This window comes from Octodon degus, unplaced genomic scaffold, assembly GCF_000260255.1.
Source record: "Octodon degus isolate 3935 unplaced genomic scaffold, OctDeg1.0 scaffold00001, whole genome shotgun sequence".
Lineage (NCBI taxonomy): Eukaryota > Metazoa > Chordata > Mammalia > Rodentia > Octodontidae > Octodon > Octodon degus.
In genome coordinates, this window is record NW_004524577.1 from 37259900 (window position 1) to 37283469 (window position 23570).

At 41.2% G+C, this 23570-nt stretch overlaps 1 long non-coding RNA gene across 1 annotated transcript in view; it reads right to left on the reverse strand.

The window, feature by feature from the left end:
- LOC111815181 overlaps nucleotides 1–22325 on the reverse strand; it is a 34663-nt gene extending 12338 nt beyond the window's left edge. The window contains exon 1 of the long non-coding RNA XR_002819939.1: nucleotides 22252–22325. This is a non-coding gene — a long non-coding RNA (uncharacterized LOC111815181). The remainder of the gene's footprint in view (nucleotides 1–22251) is intronic.
- Nucleotides 22326–23570: the final 1245 nt, after the last annotated feature.

The window sequence follows — 23570 nt, forward strand, 5'->3', positions numbered from 1 at the left end:
TGTTGAATTCCTGCTACTTTGTTTAATGAAATTTTCTACCATTTCTAATAAGTTTTTTTTTTTTTTGCCATTTTGTACTCTTTAAAAAATGGAAAAAGAAAGAAAGAAAGAGAAAGAAGAAAGAAAGAAAGAAAGAAAGAAAGAAAGAAAGAAAGAAAGAAAGAAAGAAAGAAAGAAAAGAGAAAGAAGCAAAGCAAGCTATGCAAAATGTCTTGGTTACTTTTTCTCTTGCTGGGACAAATACCAGACACCCAAAATTAAAGAAGGAAAGGTTTACTTAGCTCACAGTTTGTGGAGGTTTCAGTCCACACTCAGCTGGCTCCAAGGCAGAGTGGCACATGGCAGAGGGCAGCAGTTCATGGCAGCGGAAAACAGCAAAACAGCAAGAGCAAAAGGGAGGAGCAGCAGCAACAACGGCCACAGAGAGCAAGTCTGGCTCCCTCAGGTTGCATTCAGGCTAGCTGCCCCAGGCTGGGTGTAGCATTCATACCCATAATCCCAGCAGCACGCACACCCATAATCTCAGCACTGGATCATGAATTAATCACAGAAGTCTGCCCCATGACTGCATGAGATATTTTTTTTGGTTTTTTTTTTTTTTTTGGTCAGAGGGAACTAGACACAAACCATAATACAAAGTCCTGAGCAGGAAAAAATACTTGAATATGCCCTAAATCCAGCACTCCTGATCATAAGTTGTATCTCTGATGCAATATAATTACAAAATGTTCTTTGTGACTCTTAAGCAAGTGGAAAGAAGCATATATTATTTTCTTACCAGCAAGTCCCCCTTCTTGCCTGGTGCCCCTCTAGGGGTAATGAAAACACTGATCTCAAGTACACTTTAGGCGTGTAGCCTTCTGAGTACACAGGACGGTGCACAGACCTCACAAGCATTCCTGCTGTGGAGCTGAAACCCAGACACTCATAGAAACACCACTTAGCATAGGCTCGGAGGACAGGTTCTTGGCGACGTTTCTGTTTCTCTTTATGTCTGTCTCCATGTTTATTTACAATGTGAGGATCTTATGCATTTTCAGCTTTAAAAAAACCATTAAGAGTCTTTGGGAGCTTTGGGAAGTATGGTTTATGTTCCGGTAAAAGGCAGATCTCTCAAAGATAAGACTGCTTTCATTACAGCCAGAGTCCAGGCTGGGCAGACAAGGCTGCAGGATCCGGGACCAGGTGGAGGTGCAGTTCTCCAAGTCTTCTGGAATCCCCCTCTCCTCTTACCTTCTGCTGTCTTACAAAGGAAAGAGAGGAAGTGTGAGGTTATTTATCAGCTTGGCCGCTGAAGAGGTGCAGTGATACGTGGGAATGAAATAATTTATTTTACGCTGTGAATCAGTCTTCACAAGTGAAAACCAAGTAGCCTTGTGTTCCAAATACTTGACATGTTGGTCCACGTATAGGCTGACTGGCAGCCAGTCAAGTAAAGTCATGGAAGTTTGTAAGTAATTGAATTTGGCTTCTTTATAGGCTGTACTGCTCCACATGATTTCCTACCATTCCCAAACATTAGCTCTGGGTTTCTTGTGCCATCCTTGCTTGTACTATAATACTTGCATTCTGTACTGTACCTGTTCTTAAGACAGCCTTCCCTGGAGCTTTTCCTGCTGGCCAGGTAAGTGTTGATTTTCCTTCTCCCTGTGCTTTTGGCCCAGCAGATCCCTGACCAGCTTGGATTCCTCTTGCCCATTTATCTCCCCTACTGGACACTGTCTTAGCTAACTGTGCTCAAACTGAACATCATCACCCCTCACTGTTGATATGAGATGCTATTGTTTCATTTCTCCAATGTCTTTCCTTCTGCCAATGATGTCATGGCTTCCTCCTTTGGGGGACCTATGCAGAGCTTACTCTGTAGGGTTTCTCAGACACAAATGTCAAGAACTACAGTCACTGCACTTTTTTTTAAAAATATTTATTTCTTTGTGTGTGTGTGTGTGTGTGTGTGTGGTCAGCTCAGCCCACCAGGGGGCGGGGCTGGCTGGCATGTGGTGCTGGGGGATTGAACCACAGTCCCTGTGCTTTGCTAAGCTTGTTCTAAGTAGGTGCTTTAGACCACTGAGCCATCTTACCAGCCCAGTCATTGCACTTTTTCAGTGGCTTCCTCAACATGGTGAGAGCAGCTCAAGAAGTAGACTGTCTGTAGGGCTCACCACCACCCAAGGTGTCTACCTCATGGCCTGGTTTATGGTGGGAACTCAAGGAGTGCTTGAAGGAAATGCATAATCAGAGGTCAAAACATCTTTACTAGCCAAAGTTGACTTGAACAAAAATTCGCTCTGCATAGAAAATTCTCAACCAGATGTGCCAAGTCTTTTCTTTCTGGTATTTCTCTTTGGCTGCAGTCATTAGATCAGAATGAGGCTCTTACTGCTGAAACCCTTTGTAAACCAGAATGTCCAGGAGTCAGCGAGGCTGCAGACACTAGGCTGAGTTCCCTGAGAATCAGAGGGAGATGCCAGGAAGTGAAGGACGGAGATAAAAAGGAAAGAGTTAGAGCAGAAGAAGTGGGTGGTGATAATCCTGTAGGCCTCTCCAACCTGAGTCTTTCTTAGGAAGTGCTAACCTGAGTCTTAGGCTGTAGCAGAACCATCTCCAGCATCCTTCTAGGTTGGCTGCATTCTTATTCAATTCTACATTTCCTGTATAGGTCCCAGAATACAAAGCGCTTATCTTTTCTCCATCATTTCCTTATCCTTTTGAAAGTAATATGACAGCAGGATGGGGTCTTTCCAAATCTTCTCATAGCCGAGTTCACACTGGAGTGGCCAACTGGGTCTTTATGTGAAACACCCACACCCTCCGGGGTAGTGTCTCAATCTTTCATAAATTATTTTTAAAACAAAAACCAACTCAAAGATAGAACAGTCAAAAAACCCCACAGATGAACCTTTTTTTTTTTTTTTTTTTTCTTCACAGATGAACTTTTGAAGGTTCCTTTTAACTGGCTCAGAGATGCAGATCACCTTGGAGTCTCCAAAGTCTGTTTCCATGTCCATTTAACCTTCTGGTTTTGCTCACCTTTCCTCAAGTTTCCCTAGCCTTGATGGAAGCTCTATTCTCCTGTTAAATGATAAGGGTAAAACGTGTTGCTTCTCTGGAATACGTACAATTTAGCAAATCCTTCAGCCAAAGGAATGAATCTAGAGAGGTAGAATTTAGGTTCTAGAAAGGATTTTCCTGGGGCAAGAACCCGTCCTACAGCACATAAAATCCTGTCAGGTTCATGGCTGTCAATTGGCCTGTTCTTGAGCCAGCCTTCTTTGCAGGATTTTTTTATGTGTGATTTTATCAGGTCAAGGTGAGATTATTTCTTAAGCATCCTTCACAAGCCTAGGAGGCAAAATCTAGCAATGTGGGAGGTAGTATTGTTTCCCCATGAAAATACAGTCATATTTCCTGGATTGTCAGGTTTTCCGTTAAACTTTGTTGGGAGTTGTCAAGAGCTCAGTCTATGCCCTATTTTTAGTTTCCCGGTACCTAGCACAGTGTCCACATGTAGTAGGTGCTCAGTACCTGTTTAATAAAATGTACTGAAGTGACTCTAATCACACCTGAATCGTTAGACTTTGTTGCTTGGTTTAAAACACATTTGTATTCTCTAGAAATCTGTATAAATAAGTCCGACTGGCTTGGTCTCCACATTAATTTGTGTGCTTTTGAATGCAACAGAATATGTAGTAGCTGTTTCAGCAGAAAAATTATTTTCCTTACCACCAGGAAGAAGTCCAGAGGTCGATCTGTTCAGAGACCTGATGAAGACTTTAAGGGTCTGGGCTCTTTTCCTCTTTCTTCACAGTTTGACTGATAAGAGCTCATGAAGATCTGAGCTTGTCATGTTTTACAATGCATTTTTTATTCTGTTTTAGATTCAACAGATAAGTATGGATGAAGGAACTGCAGTGATGCCAACAGAAAACTTTCTCAACATATTCTACAAGAGGAAAATAGCTTGCTGGCTTTCCTTCCCTTTCCTTCCCACCCCCTCCCCTTCCCTCGCCTCCCTCCCTCTTCCTTTCTCTTCCCTCCCCCATCCTCCCCTCCCATCCCCTTTCCTTCCCTTTTGTTTTTCCTGGTACAGGTTAGTGATGCCTGTCATGTTTTACTGTCCCACCTCACCTTGGGGAAGGAAACCCTCAGGGTCCTTGGGCACTCTGCACACTGCAAGCACTGCCCACAGCAAATGAACACACTGGCATTTTAATTTCTTATTTATCTCTTTCTTTGATACAGGATCTTGCTATGCAGCCTGGACTTGTAGTGATCCTCCGATCTCAGCCTCCCCAGCACTGGGATTACAGGAGTGTGCCACCATGCCCGGTTTCAGGGTTGGCACGGTATGTGGTACCGAGTATCAAACCTGAGTCCTTGTGCTTGCCAGGCAGGCAGGTAGATTGCCAAGCTGTCTCACCATCCCCAAAATAGCCTATTTTAAAGATAAATAGACTCTAACTTGTTGGGGTAACTTGGTGTAGAGGTGAAAGAAGATTGGCAATGAGTTGGCAAATGTTAGCAGGGACATGAGGGTATATTATCATTTGCGTGTTTTTTTTCTTTGTTTTTGTTTGGGGGCATAGGGGTAAATTATGTCATTCTATTTTTATTTTCCTATTTTTGACATAAATGAAAAGAATTTTTGTTTGGATATTTTATTTATTTTTTAATTTGGTTTTGTTTTGTTTTGGGTTTTCTGAGATAGTATCTTGCTGTGCAGTCCAAGCGGACCTGGAGCTTCTTGCAGTCTCAAACTCTCTATTCTGTTCCTGCCTCAGCCCTGCAAGTGCTGAGATTACAGGTGTCGCTGTCACACTCAGCTCTAGGATTTTTAAAAAACACTAATGACAATAAAAATATATAAATAAAAAATAAAAATGAATTGAATTTCATGAAAATTTCCATACTTCCAAATAAACTCTTCCAGTGTATAAGAAGAGACACAATATTTTGAAGAAGCAACAGAAAATTAAGATCTTTGGTGTTATGGTTTGTGTCTAGTTGTCTCCCCAAAGCCTCATGCACTCAGGGGGCGGGGACTTCTAGACTTTGATATTAACTCATGATCCACCGGGATTATGGGTCTTAGTACTGCTGGGATTATGGGTGTACTTCCCCAGCCTGGGGTGGATAGCCTAAATGCATCTTAAGGGAGACAGACTTCCTCTCTGTAGCCATTGTTGCTGCTACTTCCACTTGCTGTTGCTCTTTGCCCCCTCCATGAACTGCTGTCTTCTGCCATGTGCCAGTCTGCCTTGGAGCCAGCCACTATGGACTGAAACTGTAAGCTAAATCAACCTTTCCTTCCTTCATATTGAGTGTCCGATATTTGTCCCAGCAACAAGAGAAGAATAACTGAAATGTTTGAATTTATGAAGATTTATGCATATCCATTTACTTTTTAGGTATAGGAGCATAAATATTAAGTTCAATACGATTTGCACAGTTGTGTCCCAAATTTTCTGATCAAAGAGATTATGAGGCCACAGAGGAAAGTGATCGATGATTTAGAGAGTGCCTAAGGAGAATCACATGGAGAGAAAACATTCTTTCAGGCTTTCACACAGAGCAAATGGGTCAAGCAATGGCCGTGACTCATCCACATGGCTGACACTGACAAAAGACCTACAAATTGCAGTACAGGGTTGCAGGGTAAATCCTGAGGGGATTTGACTGACTTGTCAGATACAAAAGTTACATTTCTTGTTATATAGGACTTGCTTTATCTTGGTCTTAACCATCCAGCAGAAAAGTATAAAAACAAGGTTTAAAAAGTAAAGCCATATTAATATGCTGAGCTGTAAAAGGTTCAAGTCAACAACTTCTGATACTGCCAGTCCTATGGATAACCCACTACTATCATGGACTACTGGACTATATTGGAATATTTTGCTGAATTCATGCACCTACGATATTTAAATGGCAATGGAATACCCATCTCTGACAAAACTAAACCAAAAAAGGGTATACAAATGAAAGACCATTTTGTATATGTATATACAAAATAGGGTAGATATACAGCTACTTTTGCTTAATTCCATGAGAAGAAAGATTTGTACTGATAGTGTTTGGACAGGATATTATGTCTGCATCTTGTACTAAGAATAACCACTTTGAAGACAACAATATACAGTGTATTAATTATTGAAACTGTCCTACTAATCGGTTTTGAAACTGTCTCATTGCTATTTGTTTCTCAATAAAATTAATAAAAAAATACTAAAAAACAGGAATCTTAATTAAAATGTGGTCGTTTGAAATACTGAGTTATATAAAGAAATACCTGATGGCAGAAGAACGTGGGATTCAAAGGAAACGAGTTCAGGGCTCAAAGACTGGTTTTGGCTTTGACCCCAAACCTGTGAGGCCATTAAGGAAAACCTGCTGTTTCATTAGTTGTGTATACTGAAGTGAAGAAGAGGGAGCGTGGTTTTACCCAAGTGTGTAACACAAGAACTTCACCTGGTTATGGAAACCAAAACAGCTTTCCATAGGAAGTGATGTCAAGTGTTAGGCAGGTACCAGGTAGGAGGAAGAAAAAGGAGGATGCCGCAGGGAGAGCACACAGCTCACACAAAGGTCCTGTGTGGGAGGAAACAGAGGATTTATCCAGATGTCACCTAAGTGGTGGATGGTTGTGGGGCCTGGACCAAGGAGAGAGAGGCAGGAGGTGAAGCTACAGGGAGAATAGGGATCAGACACTGCAGAACAGAGTAATGGAAGATGGTATCTCTTCTTGGAGTTCATCAGGTCTAGGCCAAGCAAAGAGAGCACAGTAAGACACTGACCAGCATAATGCTTGACCAGTGGAGTCTCAGGATTGGCCTAGGCCTGAATCCTGTTCTGAGTCAGTGCCTGTGTACTGTGCCTCACCACAACAGTGAAGATTGCCCTGAGGAAAGCGAGAGCCCCCAAGGAGGGCAAGTGAGGGGAGGGCTGGGGCCACTGAAGAGCCAGAGCAGGTGCCGGAGCGATGGGTGTGAAGTGATAACCAGAGTCTCTTCCTCTGCAGACAGAATTCAGGTGTAACTTGGAGGTGACCGCATGCGGGGTTCAGTGCACGATAGAGACCTGGGTTTGTTTATCTGTTTTCTGAGAGGCAGAGTGACTAGAGAACAAGAGGACAGTTTTGTGATATGGTCTTGTTTCTTTGATCTCTAACCAATTACTTTACATACTGGCTAGACTGCAGTTTTCCGGCTTATTCCCCTCAGCTGTGGAAAGCATTTGCTTTTTCTGCTCCATGAGAAGCATCCTTGGGGCTTTCCCAGAAAAGGAATTCCTGGTGTCAAAGGTGAGGTGACGATTGTGAAGTAATTATTCCGAGTCAGAGGAGGAGGCTAATCAGCCCTGTGGGACTGGCCCTGCCCACCCAGGGAATGAGCATCTGGCCTGGTGTGCACATTAGTCATGCAGTGTTTCAGAGAGACTGGTAGCTGATGCCCCAGAGGGGGAAAGACACGCAGGCTCAGAGACCATCGGCCCTGGATGGAGCTTGGGGCCTTGGACCATTGAGGACAGCCTCCTCCCCCAACAGCTGAAGGTGGAACGCTGCCGAGAGAGCTGTGTGCCAGAGTGAAGCAGGAGCCATTGGCAGAGCAAGCACCTGGTGCTGTGAGGCTCCCTCTCTACCTTTCTAAGGGTCACTGCTTATGCCCAGGAACCATGCAAGGCCTCGTAAATGCTCTCTAGCACGCATACCTTCTGCCCAGCATCTCGTAGGAGTTGGAAGTCCTGAGTTTTCATTTGTCCTCCCGAATTACACAAGGAGAAAACTGAAGGCTTGGGCCAGCCCATGAAACCCAGAATAAGAACGTCTACAAAACTGGAGTGAGTGGGGATTGTGCAAACTAACATGGGCGGCAAAGAAAAGAAGTGCAATGTTAGCTTTTCTTTGGCTTGCTTTTCCCCACATCAGTTGGTGTTGTTATATCTTGGTTGGGTCTTTGCAGTTTTGCAAGACATCCTAAATCTTTAAGGAAACAAGCTAGAGTAGAAACAAAAGTGAAAGAGGAAAATGTATCTGGAGAAAGAGAAAAGACACAGAGCATGAACTATAGCTCCTACATGCAGAGAGGCTGGATGGGCACCAAAGACATCACCTTGGGGTGGAAGACACATGCTGGGAAACCGAGCTGACTTGCTTTCCTCCTCCTGGCCCTCATTTCTTTTTTGTTTTCCACTTATATGGCACAGTCTCCTTTCAAATACCACATTTTCCAGACTAGTCCAGTTTAAATTTTTATCTCTCAGTCTCTCTGTAGATAAGTATATACATACATACATACTGTATTCTTTAAAAAATTATGGAACCAGAAGAGTATGGTGGTTCACGTCCCTGTAATTCCAACACCTGAGAGGCTGAGGCAAGAGGATCATGAATCCCAGTCCAGCCTGGGCAACTTATTGATTAGCAAGAACTTATCTCAAGAGAGCAAATAAAAAAGGTTAGGGATGTGCTCATTGCAAAGGCCTTGGGCTCAGTCCTCAGTAACACACACACACACACACACACACACACACACACACACAGAGTTGTTAGAACTATTTTAAGAGTTCTGCACAGATAAATGAGTAGAATGGAATGGCAAGGAACAGACATCGGTGCAGGCTGTCAAAGAACCTGGCCAATGGAAACAACACTAATGCAAGTCAATAGGAATGCAACAGAGGTTTAACTAGGATGTCAGGAAATCTAGATCACTATATTAAGAAAGCAAAAGAGGAATCCTGTTCTATACCAACACACAGCAAGATTCCACATGGAGTAGATACCTAAATATCACAGTAAAACCCCATAGCGAGTAGAAAAAAGGGGGAAGGCATTCTCAGAAGACCCAAAATCACTTTCTGAGATAAGTTAAAGAAAGAACTATCATCACCAAGAAGACTTAAATAACAAAGGGCTTATATGAAGCGTGTACAAAGATCTCTACAAATCAATAAGAAAGAGAAAAATGTCAAGACAGAAAGAAGCAGGATATAAAAAGACAAAGCATAGAAAAGGAAATACAAAGGGCTATTATAATAAAACATGAGAAGGGCTGGGGAGATAGCTTGGTAGAATAAGCACTACCACTTGCCTGGCAAGCTCAAGGTCCTGAGTTCAATCCCCAGTACCGGAAAAGAGAGAGAGAGAGAGAGAGAGAGAGAGAGAGAGAGAGAAAATGAGAAAATGAACAGTAATCAGTGAAATGCATACCAAAGCAGAATGACATAAGACTTATGCCCATCAAATTCATATTTACAAAATTAAGCATTTGATAATGACAGGAGGGGGCAGCATGTGGGAAACACATTCTATTGTGCCACTGGTGATAAAGCAAGCCGTTGAGCCACTCCAGAGCGACAGGGCCTCGTCCATCACATACGAGTGTTTGGCCTTGTGCTGGGGGAACACCCTTGAGAAATTCTCCCGAACTGCAGAAGAGTATAAGTATCCATGTATGTCGCAGTGTTGTGATTGTGGCAGTGGGAAACTGAGGCAAATTAGGAGTCCACAACCAAGGAAAGTGAGGAGCAAAGTAATGGTGACAAATGAAGCGTGATGTCATCAGACAGATGTTATTGGGCACAACAAACTAAGTGCACACACATAAAACACTTGAAAACAAAATGATATGTGAAAAAATAAGAATGAAAAATTTTTACCTCATTTTTTAAAGAGAATAAAAATACAGTGGTCCCTCACTTATTGTGGCAGTTACATTCCAGACACCCCCGTGGTAAGTGAAAATCAGTGCAGTAGCGACGCTATATTTATTTTAGGATTTATAGATGTTTTCAGACTTTATAAACCCAACACTCTCATGAATCTTTCCCACACTTTTAAAAACTCTTCTAGTGTTCTTAACCATTTTCTAAACTCATAAACCTACATAATTTTAACAACATACATATACTGTACAGTACTGCAAAATCCCGTGATACAGTGAAAAATCTGCAATAAATAATTTAGACTAATATTTTTTGAAAACCCATAAAAAAGTGAGTTGGTGAAAGTTGACCCATGAAATAGTAAGGGACTACTGCAGTAAGACACATTAGAAATGATACAGATTTTGACTAGACCAAATGTAAGAATTCAACAATGGTTGTTATATTACATATTATTGTCTTCGAATCAGTTCCTTAGATTACCAGATGCAATCATGCATTATTGATCAAAAAACTAAAAAGAAGAAAATAATTAACTGTTCCTTTCACTAGGCCAGTAGAATTCAACAGTACAATTATCCAAGTTACCCTGTATATATATAAATATTTTTTTCTTTTCTTCTTTCCATTTCTCTGTTGCTCCTTCCCTTTGAGCCATTTCTTTCCCTTTTATTGTGTTTATTGTACCTTTCAGAATTTATTTGCTCTTTCAGATTCTTACACTACTGAGACAATACAATGTTTACGTATGTAGGTCTGATGTATTTCACTTAGCAGTACAGTCTCTAGTTGCATCTATTTACCTATAAAAGCCTTAAATTTATCTTTTTTATACCTCAGTAATACTCCATTGTATAAAAATGCCACATCTTCTTTATGCATTCCTCAGTTGGGGCATTTGGGTTGTTTCCAAGATTTATCTGTGACAGACTATGCTGCTATAAACACGGGCACACATATATCACAGTGGTATGATGTTTTCAGTTCTTCTGGAAAAATACCCAGGAGGAGAATAGCTGAGTTGAATGGGACCTTTAATTGTAGCTTTTTGAGGAAGCTCCACACTGATTTCCACAGCGGTTATACCAGTCTGCGCTCCCACCAACAGTGGAGAAGTGTTTCCTTTTCCCCACAGCCCCTCCAGCATTTGCTATTGGTTGACTTCTTGATGAAAGCACAATACAATTTATGTAAAGTACAAATGCATTAATGCCAAAAATAACAAATAATTTACAAAGAAACACATCATTTTACAGATAGATATCAAACATACCCAAGTGTATTGTAATATGGGAAAGATAATAGGAGAAACTAGTTAAGAGCCTCAGAGAATCTATCAGATGATAAAGTAAGTGTGGTCATGGCATAAGTGATGATGGTAATATATCAGAAAATAAAGCTAGTGACCCAGTGAGCCTCTGTGTCTGAGGACCAATACAAATACAGAAAATGAAAATGCTGAAAAATCTCAAATTTCCCCCCTAATCCAAAGAACTGAATGAAAAAGTGCTTATTTGATCTCAGGTTCAGTATAAGCCTCTCTTTTCCTCTTTAGTCATTTGCTTTCTTATCATTCACAATTTGGTAAAAGTTCTAAACTGTTAGCTACATTTCGGGGTCTTCACTCACAAGCATAAGCCTGGCTTTGATGGACCCATTGCTTCCTTTTCTAACTTAAATTTGTACTTTAGAGTTACAGCAGTCAGCTGTGCATCTCAGTACCTTTCCTTGAGGGATACAGGAAGCAATCTATGTTTTTACTCACTTGTTTTGACAAATGGCCAAGTATTGACATGTGAAAAAAAATGTGAAAAGAGAATTTAGACACATCTTTATGCTCCATCTAATGGCTCTGCTATATTTAACTGAGCATCACAGAGGATCTAATAGACCCACACCACTCTAGAATTTGTTTTAAAAAAAAGTTTTCTTTTGATTTTTCTGGTAGAAGTAGCCAAATTCAGTACAATGACACACAAAACAGATTTGCACGTTTTGGAGGTAGGTCAAAAGTAAATCATCAGGCTACTCATGCATAGATGATGAAGACGGCCTATTATGGCAAAATACAAACGCTTCCATAACAAAGGGTGCTTGTGGGTGGACGACCGTGGTCATGATGCTGGTTTTGCCACTGACCACTTAGGTCACAGGCCCTTGACAGTGAAATGGAGCAAGAATCAAATGAACAGACACAGGAAACGTCGACCACCGTGATTCCAACCACAGTGAGGAAGACAGCGGGGTGAGTGCACATGTGATAAGGTGGCACGTTGCAAAGGGGCCACACAACCGATGGAATGATCCAGTATCAGAACTGGGTCCAAAAATGTAGCGAGGGTCGTGGCAGGGATGAAACGTACTGGCCAGAATGTCAGCACTGCCTTGCAGGGTTGGAAATTGTAGCAGATAAAATGCTACAAGATGCTTTAAAATAGACACAAACTGAAACGCAAGTAAAATGTTGTGTACACACCAACAGCCATATTCAAAAGTGTGTTTGTTATGCTGCCTCACTAGCCAAACTGAAAGCATTCCTGGGTCTGCTGTACTTAGCACAGCTTTCTCATGGTGATCGAAGAAATGTAAAAGACTATGGAAAAGAGATGGGTCAAAATACGGAATAAAATGTAGGCCTGTGTAGTTGTGAAGATATTATTCTTTCAATTATTCATATAGGTATGAACCAAATTACATGGTGAGCAGACTTGCTGCTCCTATTTCCCAAACTAATCAGAATGTGACATTTGACAAGTGCTGCATCAATTTCCAGTTGATGTTACAGTTGCTAATAGAGCACAGGTTGACCAGCCCAGGGACTTCTTGTTGTTGTTTTGTTTTGTTTTGTTTTGTTTCGAGGTTTTTTTGGTACTGGGAATCAAATTCAGGACCTTGCCCTTGCTAGGCAGGTGCTTGTGCCACAGAGCTATATCCCTGACCCAGCCCACATATGGTGCACAGAAACATAGCAGAAATTCCATATGAAATGTTGTGGTTTCAAAGAGTATACTACAATCTTTGCATTTCAGACAGATATAACATTGGCTTCACATATGGCAAAGAAAAGCAAACTGGGACTACTGATGTCAACATTTCACCATAAAGGAAATATTGATAGGGAAGTCGGGACAAAACAGGAGCTTGAGATTGTAATTTTCGACACCACCACCAAATGTGGACTATATGTTTTTGATGAGTTGGGCAGCAACTATGATGTTCTTGAAGCACAAAGCATTGGCCAATGGTTGTGTTTTACTCAATATGGTTTATGCCATGTGTGGTATACATTGTTTGATAGTTTACAAAAGAAAAAAAATCAAGTGCAAAATATCATGGAGAAATTTTCTTAGAGGATTGTGATGGGAACCCATAAGAGACCATGCACAGCAGAGGAAAAACAAAATGTTTCTGCGCAGAGCACTATGCAAAACACTGAGGAGCACACTGGTGATGTGACAGTTGAAGAAGCAGGAGCTACATGACAAACCCCTACTCCAATAACAGGAAAACCGAAAAGATGGCAGCTCTCCCTTACAAGAAAGTAAAGAAAAACAAAACGCATGTGCTCTCCGGGTAAGTGACACTTGTGCATAGAACATGCAGCTTTCATGTGTGAAGGCTGCTTTGGACGTGATCACAGAAGCAAAGCTTATTTCTGTGGTAGACTTTTGTTTACTATAGTTCACATAGGTTTTTATTTCTGATGTTATTTTTTAGGTTTTGTACGGAAGTAAGCACTGATGTGAAAATGTTGATAGCTATTCTAAACATTCGCTAATATTTGTTTTTCTGTTTTATTGACATCTTACTTTTCTATCAGATATGTGTTTTATAAGAGAGTCGGAAGCTCCTGACAAAACAGGAAGAGAAGAGAGGTGACAAGACTGTCGCACAGGAAAAAGAAAAAAAAGCTAAGCACATGCGTTGTCAATGTGAGACACATGTGTGGGACATGCTGTTGTCACGTATGAAGGCAGCCTTGAGCGTGCAGATGAAGCAAAGCTTAGTTCTGTGGTAGAGTTCTATGGGGACTTCCACTGTAGTTCATGTAGGAATTTATTTCTGATGTTATCTTTTAGATTATGTAAGGACATACATAACTGATGTGAAAATGTTGATGTCTGCTCTAAATGCACAAAACAGTAAGAATTTAATGCCTTATTTCACTGATATTTTATGTTCCTGCTAGTTATGCACAGTATAATATAATAATAAGAACCTCCTGACAAAACAGCAAGACCACTGAGATGTCAAACGTGCCCCACAAATAGGCTAGGAAAGCAGAAGACATACGCTGTCAGTGTAAGCGGGGTGTGTGTGTGTGTGTGTGTGTGTATGTGTGTGTCTCTGTGTGTGTATGTGTAACACACTGTTCTGATGTCTGCAGACTGCTCCTGGTGTGATAATGGAAGTAAAGATTTTTTTTTTTATAGAGTGCTACTGTGATTTTCATGGTAATTCATATGGGAATATATTTCTTTTTTTAAAATTTTTTATTTATTTATGTGTGTGTGTGTGTGTGTGTGTGTGTGTGTGTGTGTGTAGCCAGCTCAGCCCACCAGGGGGCGGGGCTGGCTGGCATGTGGTGCTGGGGGATCAAACCACGGTCCCTGTGCTTTGCTGAGCTTGTTCTAAGTAGGTGCTTTAGACCACTGAGCCATCTCACCACCCCATGGGAATATATTTCTGATGTTCCTTTTTAGACTTTGTCCACCCCAAGCCAGCTGATGTTGACAGTTTTCATGCTTTTCTATAAGTACTCAATAAACATTAAAAACTCAATTTTTGTGATTTTTTTTTCCTGTTGAGAACTCATTGTAGCCGCACCGGGGTGCGCTGAGATGGCAATTGAGGCTGGGTGTGGTGGCGCGGGCCTGTAAACCCAGCTCTTGGGAGGCTGTAAACAGGTGGATCACTATGAGTCTGATCTAGTAGTGAGACCCTGAGCACCCTGTAGACCCTTCCCTAAAATACAGAAAAAAAAAGAAATCATTGTTTAATATAATAAAACTCATGAAATTATAATTAATGATTCATCAATAGAAATATTCTAAAGAATAACTGTGGATGCCTTGATGACAAAAATCAGTCTTATGCTTCAGGGGCCATGACAGTGTCCTTTACCATGGCTGGACATGACTGTCTGGAACAAAGTTGACATTTCAAGAGTCCCTTAGGCTCAGTGTGGTGGGAACAAAGCTCTGCCTAATGAAGTGTGATCAGAAATGATGTGTTTTACTCTGAAACGTGTGTTTAGGCAGGTCAGAAACTTTCTTTCCTCTTCCACTTTGCGGGCTGGAACTTTGGGCATAATTGACAAATTGTTCTCTCAGTTGGCAAGGATTTGGTAACTTATTAGATGGAAGCTGGGGATGGGGAGATAGCTCAGTGGTCTAAGTGCCTGCCTGGCAAGCACAAGGACCCAAGTTCGATCCCCAGTACCACATGCCTAGCCGGCACCTACCTGGACCCTGCTATATTTACACAATCATCAGAATACAAATATTAAAGTTTGAGGGCCAGCCTGATAGCTCAGCAGGCTAAAATAAATAAATAAATAAATAAATAAATAAATAAATAAAATAGATGGAAGCTAAAAACGAATGAGAGGGCAGGGGAGATGGCTCAGTAGAATAAGCGCTTCCCTGGCAAGTGCAAGGTCTGAGTTCAATCCCCAGTTCTGCCAAACAAACAAACAAACAAAAACAAAGAATGAGAAATGCAGTGTGCCAGACTGAACCACAGCAGTTGGCGTTTGTACAGGCCCCAAATGACCAAATATCGGTCATCTTAGCTTGACAAAATACTGAGGAAAACAACTGAAAAGGAGAAAAGTCTTACTTTGGCTTTTGGTTCCAGAGGTTTCATCGGTGGACACTTGGCTCCATTGTTTCGGGCCCATGGTGAGGGACGGCACCATGAAGGAGAAATGACAGTGAGGTCGAGCTACTTACCTCAGGGCAGCTGGAAAAGGGGGTGGGATGAAGGTAGGAGGAATGGAAAAGAGAAAGAAAGAGAGAGGGAGAGCAGTGTGCCTTTCAGTGGTCCGCCTCCAGAGTCAATCTAATATACTGAGTACTTCCTAGTAAGCACCAGAGTATTCACTTTCTGCTCCTCCTGGTAAAAAGAACCCCTAGCCCGAGAGCTTCTTGGGAGCATGAACTCTTCTTTGTTTAACTTTTCTAGGATCTTTCTAAGACCTCTTTTTAGAGAGCACACTAAATGCGTAAGCAATGATACCTTGAGAAATTTGTTCTTGCTCTGTTCCTTCTAAAGCAGACGTTGAGAAAGGACTCTTATAAGGTAGTTACTAGGAGGGGGAACCCAGGAAATGTTGGGGGCACGGGGACGTGAGGTGGGAAAGGAAAACCAGCCAACAAACGATGTTCCCACTGTGGGCAAGGACGGCTAATGCTGGGAGCGCCCTGAGCAGGCGCACAGCAGGGGGGCCGCTCCACCTGCGGGACAGGGAGTCAACACTGTTGCCAAGGGCACCCAGCAGCTCTTCAGGGCTTCCAGCCTGCCTGGGGCAGAATGGGGCACAGCCACCTGAGGAAGACTCCAGATAAAATGGTTCAAACACTCATAGCTGTAGAGCAGCAACAAGTATCCCAATAGTAAGGCCAGAGAAGACATGAACGGGGTTTCCACAGTGAATACTGCAGGACAATTGACAGTTTGGCTAAGTCAGTGTCAACAAGTTATAGCACTCCTCTCTGCTCCTCTCCTCTTCTCCTCTTTCCCTCCCCCCTTTTCTTTTTTTCTTTCATTTTCTCTTGACTGACTAAATAAATGAAAGGCCTAAATGTTATCTAATAAAAAAAATTGTTGCATTCCACACCCCAAAGTAATTATCTAAAACAAACAAGAATAAAAGGCATTCTGTGCTCTTACATGTATTCTTGCGGACCTGTGTGAGTCTCAAGGATATATAAACAGAAGCAGAATTGACCCAGCTGTCTAACTTTCATAAGTCCTAGTATGTGTAGACCCGAGAACAAACCGATCCTGTAACTTCAGAAATGAACTTTTTTCAACAACATTAGAGCATAAGTACACCTGACAACATAAAAGATATCAAATATGGTCATATTGAGTTCACAGAAAGTAAAACCAAAACACGGATTAAATAAAACGAAACAAAACAAAGAGGCCTCCGAGTGGGTGAGCTCTGCGGAGGCGGAGCAGGAGAAACAGAACCGGGTCTGCCTTGGGCTTCCTCAGCTGGAGGAGCCTGGGCCCTGATCCAAAGGCACCAAAGTTGCCCTTCCTGTTCGGGAACTAATTCTCATCAAACCTTAAGCAGGTCAGCTTGCTCCAGCCAGCAAAGACTGACACTGGCCTCTTCTCAAGGACAGTAAGAAATAGAGGTTGTGAAGCGCCTTGAAACGGAAGCTCTCTCTTACCGTCTGAAGAGAGGGAGGCACTCGGCCACAGAGGCCGCAGGCTTAGCTGAGATGGAGAGGTCAGCATATCCCAGCCCGTGCAGTAATCTAATTATGCCCCTACAGCCCTTGCCACCAGCCAAGTTCAGATCTCTGTCTCTCTGTACTATGTTTAGAAACTAGAGATGAATGTGAAAGCCTGAGTTTCTTTCTGCTGAGAAATGAAAATGCAACACCCCTTTGAATCTGTGGATGCCTGTGAATTTGTACATGTGTGTACGTGTACGTGTGTGTGTAAAGACTGTAATATATGTCAACATGTTGCACTTTAAGAAAATCTCCTGGATTTTTACCTACTCCTCAAACATACACGAGGCAGTAGGTAACATTTTATTTGACCTCGACAATAGTAAACACTACTAAAATGTACTGATGATTATAACTCTACATCTAATCCTCTTACCAGAAACATCACTCTCTGAGTTTATGTGAGAGTCCAGTGTTTTCTGGGAAATGTGCCTTCATGTTCTTCTTGTTCTACAGCTCCACAGCTTTGCATGCTATTTTGTTTTGTCTGTTCCAGAAACGTTTACTGGACTCCTGGAGCTTTCTCCTTTTCACTTTTATATTTCTATTGAATTGTTACATTCTGGGATTCCGAGCTCAATAGTGATTATTCTTTGCAGGGTAGACCTCTGGGACTCTCTTCTGCAGGTGAAATCTGCTTCGCCCTTTCATCTCTGCGTGTGGAGAGGCTTGCCAAAGCTGTTCTCTAGAGACAAGGAATTTAAATCATGTGCAATCTGTTCCAAAGGGCATATTCCATGTCTTGCCAGTGGAGCAATTTATCTTCTTTATGCTGGGGTAAAACTGAACCCAAAGACAATCTGGCTTTATTTAAGTCATTTACCAAGGGAAACATTTATTATGGCTGCTCAGTTCTAAACTAGTGAGCAAAGGTTGTTAACGTTCATGTGCCTGTGGACCTAGTTCTTCTATATGCCTACGGAGGGAGCGCCCCAAGTATAAAAATGCCACTGTATGTGAGTGGTTTGCAACATTAGCTGCCCCCCAAAGAAAGTTAGATTTGTAAAAAAAAAATAAATAAATAAGAGAAAAGAAAGTTAGATTTGCAAAACTTTCAAATAAAGGTAGTTATTAGTTGGAACTGCTGTGTGCTGTCAAATCTCAGAGGAAGATAGCTAGTATGTGGTAAATTGAACTTTCTTAATGTGAATACTCCTGTATTTTAAAACATCCTTCTCTTTGACAGAGTAGCAGAACCAATTTATTTAGTCAACAAATATAATTTAGGGCTTTACCTTGTGTCAGCTGCATAGAAGTAGCATGGAAATAGATGTTCTGTAAACAGATGGGGTAAAAATTATAGAGCTGAAAACTACAGTATTAGAAATCAAGAATTCAATGTGTTTAATTATGTCACTGGACACACAAGAAGAAAAAAAAAATCAATGAATGTGGAGATAAGTCAATAGAAATTATGTAATTGACCACAAAGTGAAGAAAAAGACTGAATAAAACTGCCAGATGGAACATTCTAGATGGATGAGATGTTCTCAAGTGGCCCAATACACGTGGGGCTGGTGTCAAAGAAGGGTAGGAGAGAATATGAAAGAAGAAAGCTCTGTAGAGACATACCGGCTGTGAGGGCGATCTGGCTGTGACATCTCTCACCCCATTGATCGCCAGGGTTCATTCAGCTGATCTGGCTGGCTAGGCGGTGTCCCCTTCCTCCCTCAACGATCCATGTGCGTCCCTCCCGAAGCTGCGCGCTCTGTCGAAGAGGACGACCACCCCCGATAGAGGAGGACCATTCCTCGCTCAAGGGTATACAAGTAGCCGCGCTCCCCTGCTAGAACCTCCAAACAAGCTCTCAAAGTCCATTTGTGGAGACATACCTAAGTTGTGTCAAAGTTAAGGAAAGACATTTATCAACAAATCAAAGGCCAAAATTCTAAAGTCAATCCCCAGTTCATAGGGGAAAGGACTGCGTGTTATTTGACTCCTGGCTACCAATATAACCTCACTTTCCTTTTCTCGTGTGATTCATCTTTAATTCTTTTCACAGATATTTCCCCTGGTAGGTACTTCTGAATATTTACATTTGGGTTAAAATATCAACGTCTCAGCTCTTATCTGACTAGCGCATCTAAAATCACCATGTCTAACCTTCATTGTCATCTCTTTATTACTCTCTACTAGGTTATCTTGAGGGTTTTCTTTTTCATAGCAGATATCATTAATTTATCATAATTTATTTTATGACTTCACTATTCCCTCACTAGAATATAAAATCTCTGAAAGCAGGGAACTTATTTTTCACTTGGCAGCATCTGCCCTCCTTGCTTACAAAAGTGCTAGGCACATAGTGGGAGGTCATTGTGTGTGTGTGTGTGTGTGTGTGTGTGTGTGAACAGACACTGAAGGTTTGGGGAATACTGGGTTCCATCGTGATTCTAAATTGCTCTGCTCACATTTACTGATGTAAGTCGCTCTTCTGGGTTCATCTGCACTTCCTCTTTTCTGCTTCTCAAATCAGTAGGGTAAATAAATACAGTGTTTTCACAATATTTTTACCACAGCATAATGGAGAAGAGGGAAGTGGAAGCTGAGGAAAATGAGGGATTAGTTTCTTTTAGCCCTGGTGCCTGAACTTACTGAGACTCTCTCAGATCTGGAGCTTTTTCCTGACTCACTTTTTCCAGTATTTCCTTATTGACCATTTCCTCTAATCAATGCTAATATGGAGTTAAGATAGGAAAATCAAACATCTTAAATAAAATTGATATGCAGGGTGTAAATAGATCTTTTCATTTTTCCAAGTACTTTATTTCTATTAATTCTATTCCTATGGTATCCATTTCAAAAGATAAGTGGACCAGTTAAAAACCTTTATATTGAAGTTAGAAAGAGATTGAGAGAGGTTAGGCGACTTTTCCCAAGACTTCACGGGAAAATATCTAGGTTTAAGCATCTAAAATTATTTCCTACCTTTTTCTGCCAACATTTATCCCACAGTTTGGATACCTAAGTCTTGCATTTCCCCTCAAGGATGTTTCCGTAGATATTTAGAGAAACTAAAAAATCAGAATATCGAAAATTTCTAATAAGGAAAGACAAATAGCAAATGATAATCTTGCTACATGGTCAGAACTTGGCATAAAATAGTATTTTCAACCACCAGGCATGTAGTTGGAATATATAAGTGAAAACAAGTTTCCAAGATGCCTGTGAAGGGTAATCAAGAAGATACGTCAGTGAAGTACTTGCTTCAGATGGCATTGTATCGGCTGTGTTTAAATCTGTCTAGATATTTCTGAAACCTTAATCATCATGCAACTATTGTCTGTACATAAAATTCTTGCACCTCTCTATTTTCTTCCAGCTAACAACTTTGTGTCTTTACTAAATTCTCATTTTATAAAGGAAGACATGAAATCTCCTCTTCTGTGGTTTCAAAGCATGGTGATATGGCTAGGTAGCAGGGCATTGTCCCTGTGTGTGCTCTGAGTCCAGCCTGACACCTCTGGGTGATGTTTAGCCAAGATCTTAATTATTACCAGTATAGGGCATGGAGAGGAGACAGTAGAAAAGCCCCAGTTACAAGTCAGGAGGGAGTAATTTGCATATGTGTAATTAGAAGTATGGGATAGAAAATCACTCACTGAGATGTGTATAACCCTGGGACACACTTTAGAGACATAAATGGTAATAAGACAATCTCTTCACTCAAGGAGTTCATAGTGAGGAAGATCCACTTAAACTATCCAAAACTCGAATGTGAAATTTTTTAACTATTAGTGTTCACAAAAGTCCCTTGTGGTCTATAAAAATGCTATGTAAATATTAAGGCATTGTGGTGGATTGATTACTGGTGGTCAACTCGTACCAGCCAGCTGAACTGAAGCAGTGTGGTGCTGGGTGTGGGAGGCCCACCTGAGGATTGTTGCTGGCAGCATAAGAGGCAGAACTGAAGAAGAAATTCAGAGGCTGTGGGGAGCCACTGGTCCTTTTGGAGGACCTTGCCATGCTGGCTTTCCTGATAGGACCCCTGCTGTTCTCATCATCAGAGGAGCTCGGGACCTCACTGTCACTGAAGATGCTCTGGTCCTTACCCTAAGCATCCCTTCCTGGCTCCAGTGCAGATCCCTCAGTCTCCTAGCACAGATCTTTTGTCCTGCTCGCACAGGTTTTCTAGCCTTCACCACTGACCTTCAGGCCTTCCCAGTGTAGATCTGTGAAACAGGCCTGCATGAGATATTGTGGGCTCTTAGCCTCCGGCTGGACTCATGGGGGCATCATCATGGGCTCTAGGTCTTCAGCTGGACTCATGCAGGACATTAGCACTGTGTCCAGGCCCTCAGCTGGATTCTTTGATCTTTAGTGTGTGGGTAGATTTCCTGCACTCTTTTTGTATATGAATCTTCAGGTGACTATTATAAAATAATCTTACAGTTAAGTGTCCTGTATTGTATTGTTTCCTCTTGCAGAACTCCAAACAGCAACATGCACTAAAAGTATGTCACAAATGAAAAACAACCCTGAAATACTTTTAAATTTTTCTTTTCTTAAATCAGAAACTCATTTTTTGATCCTTTTCCTCATCCTATTGAGAGGAGGTTTCAGACTCCTGTGATCCCCAGAGGATTACAGGCTGAAGGGAGCTGTTGATTCTTTTTGGAGGACCTTGTCATGCTGGCTTTCCTGAGAGGACCCCAGCTGTCATCACTGGAGGAGCTCGGGGAAGGTGGCCGCTTACTGGCTGGACAGTCCTGTAGTTCACAAACCACTTCGGGTACACAATACACGCTGAAACATTATTTTTGTTGTTGATGGAATGAAGAAAGTATAACTGAGTAACAAGCTGAGTGAAGAGGATTTGAAGTCAGAGGACGGCAAGAGCCTTTCCTTGAGAGTGAATATGCCCAGAAGAAATATTTTGCTATCAGGGCCCACAGTCTCCGAGAACAAGCTAGGCCCACTCTAACTGGTTTAAATGTGTTTCCAACTGAGCAGAGACCTAGAGCAGGAGCCTGCTAACCCTTCAGGACAACAAAACATCAACTTATACACGTAATCTTATTTTAGGGACAATGCCTTTTTTCTTTCTTTCTTTCTTTCTTTCTTTCTTTCTTTCTTTCTTTCTTTCTTTCTTTCTTTCTTTCTTTCTTTCTTTCTTTCTTACCTTACATTTTCTTTGTAGGTGAGAAGTCTTAGCTGGCTGATTCAATGTTTTCTCCTCTTATATGAGGTTGTAGAGGCATCCAGTGGCTGCAGAGATATTTAGTTAGTCCAAAAGATAAAACTAAGTAAACAATGTCCTTTTTTTTAGCAAGAGAGTGATAAAAATAGCAATAAAATCCAGCAGTAGCGACACTAAGACAGGCTTCGAGGAGGGTGAGCTTTCCCAACAGTGGCTACAGCAGGGAAATTTAATTGTAAAGGCAGGTTATTCTCTAGGTATAACTTCTGGGGTCACTCACTGAATAATGATAATAATTTCTGAGCAGAAATCTTCTAAATCTTGGATATATATGGAAAAAGTTAGATAAATAAGAAAATGGTTGTTAAGAAATGGCAAAATCCCAGATGCTGTAAGGATTGTATCTGAGAAAATATTTCTTTTTATTTTAAAGAGAAGAAAAATAACATAAAGACAAAAAAAAACCAATAAAAGATACAGAATTTCAAAATGATAGGAAATTAACAATGACGGTTACATACTTTTATTTTCAAAGTATTTGCTCATATTACCAGATATATATATTCAAGATTAATCAAAAAATTAAGCATTCACTATTTTTTCTAATAAACTAATAGAAATTAGTAGTATAATTATCTTAGCATATATATATGGAAATATATATATATTTTTTCCATCCTTTTCTTCCTTATTCCATCCCAGTTGTACTTTTCTTTTTTAAAAAGGATAAAAATAAAGAAAAAACAAATCACTCTGAGAAAGTTAGATGTTCTAGGAAAATGTTTAAAATATGTTACCAGATTTTAAAGGCTTCCAAAACTAGTCATTAATGGGGACAGAGTAAATCAACAGTGAAAATAAGGCAAACTCTGGCCGTGAGTTGAAATCTCTAGGTCCAGGGAAGAGGGCCTTCTAGAAACTCTGCTGATGTCTGTTTGTGAAATGATGCAAATGAAGTCCTAGAAAGATGTAGCCTTGGAAGGAGACAATAACTGGCAACTAGAGAAGAAGGTAGGCCAAGACCCAGACCAGTGCTCTAATTGTGCAAGCCACTGTTCTGCACGCTTAACTAGGGGTGGAAAGGTTAAAGACAATGATTGTAAGAACTGTCTGTAGAGAGGCAACCTTCCTAGGCTGTGAGGTCAGGATGTCAAGACCAAGTTGCTGCTTCCTTCTTTGCTACTGTAGGCAAGTTCCAGCCATCTCAGAGCCTTGCTTTTCTCCTTGGTAAATGGCAACAAAGGTTATACTTTCTTTTTAACATATTTGGCACAAGGTCTCACTATGCAGATTGGACTCAT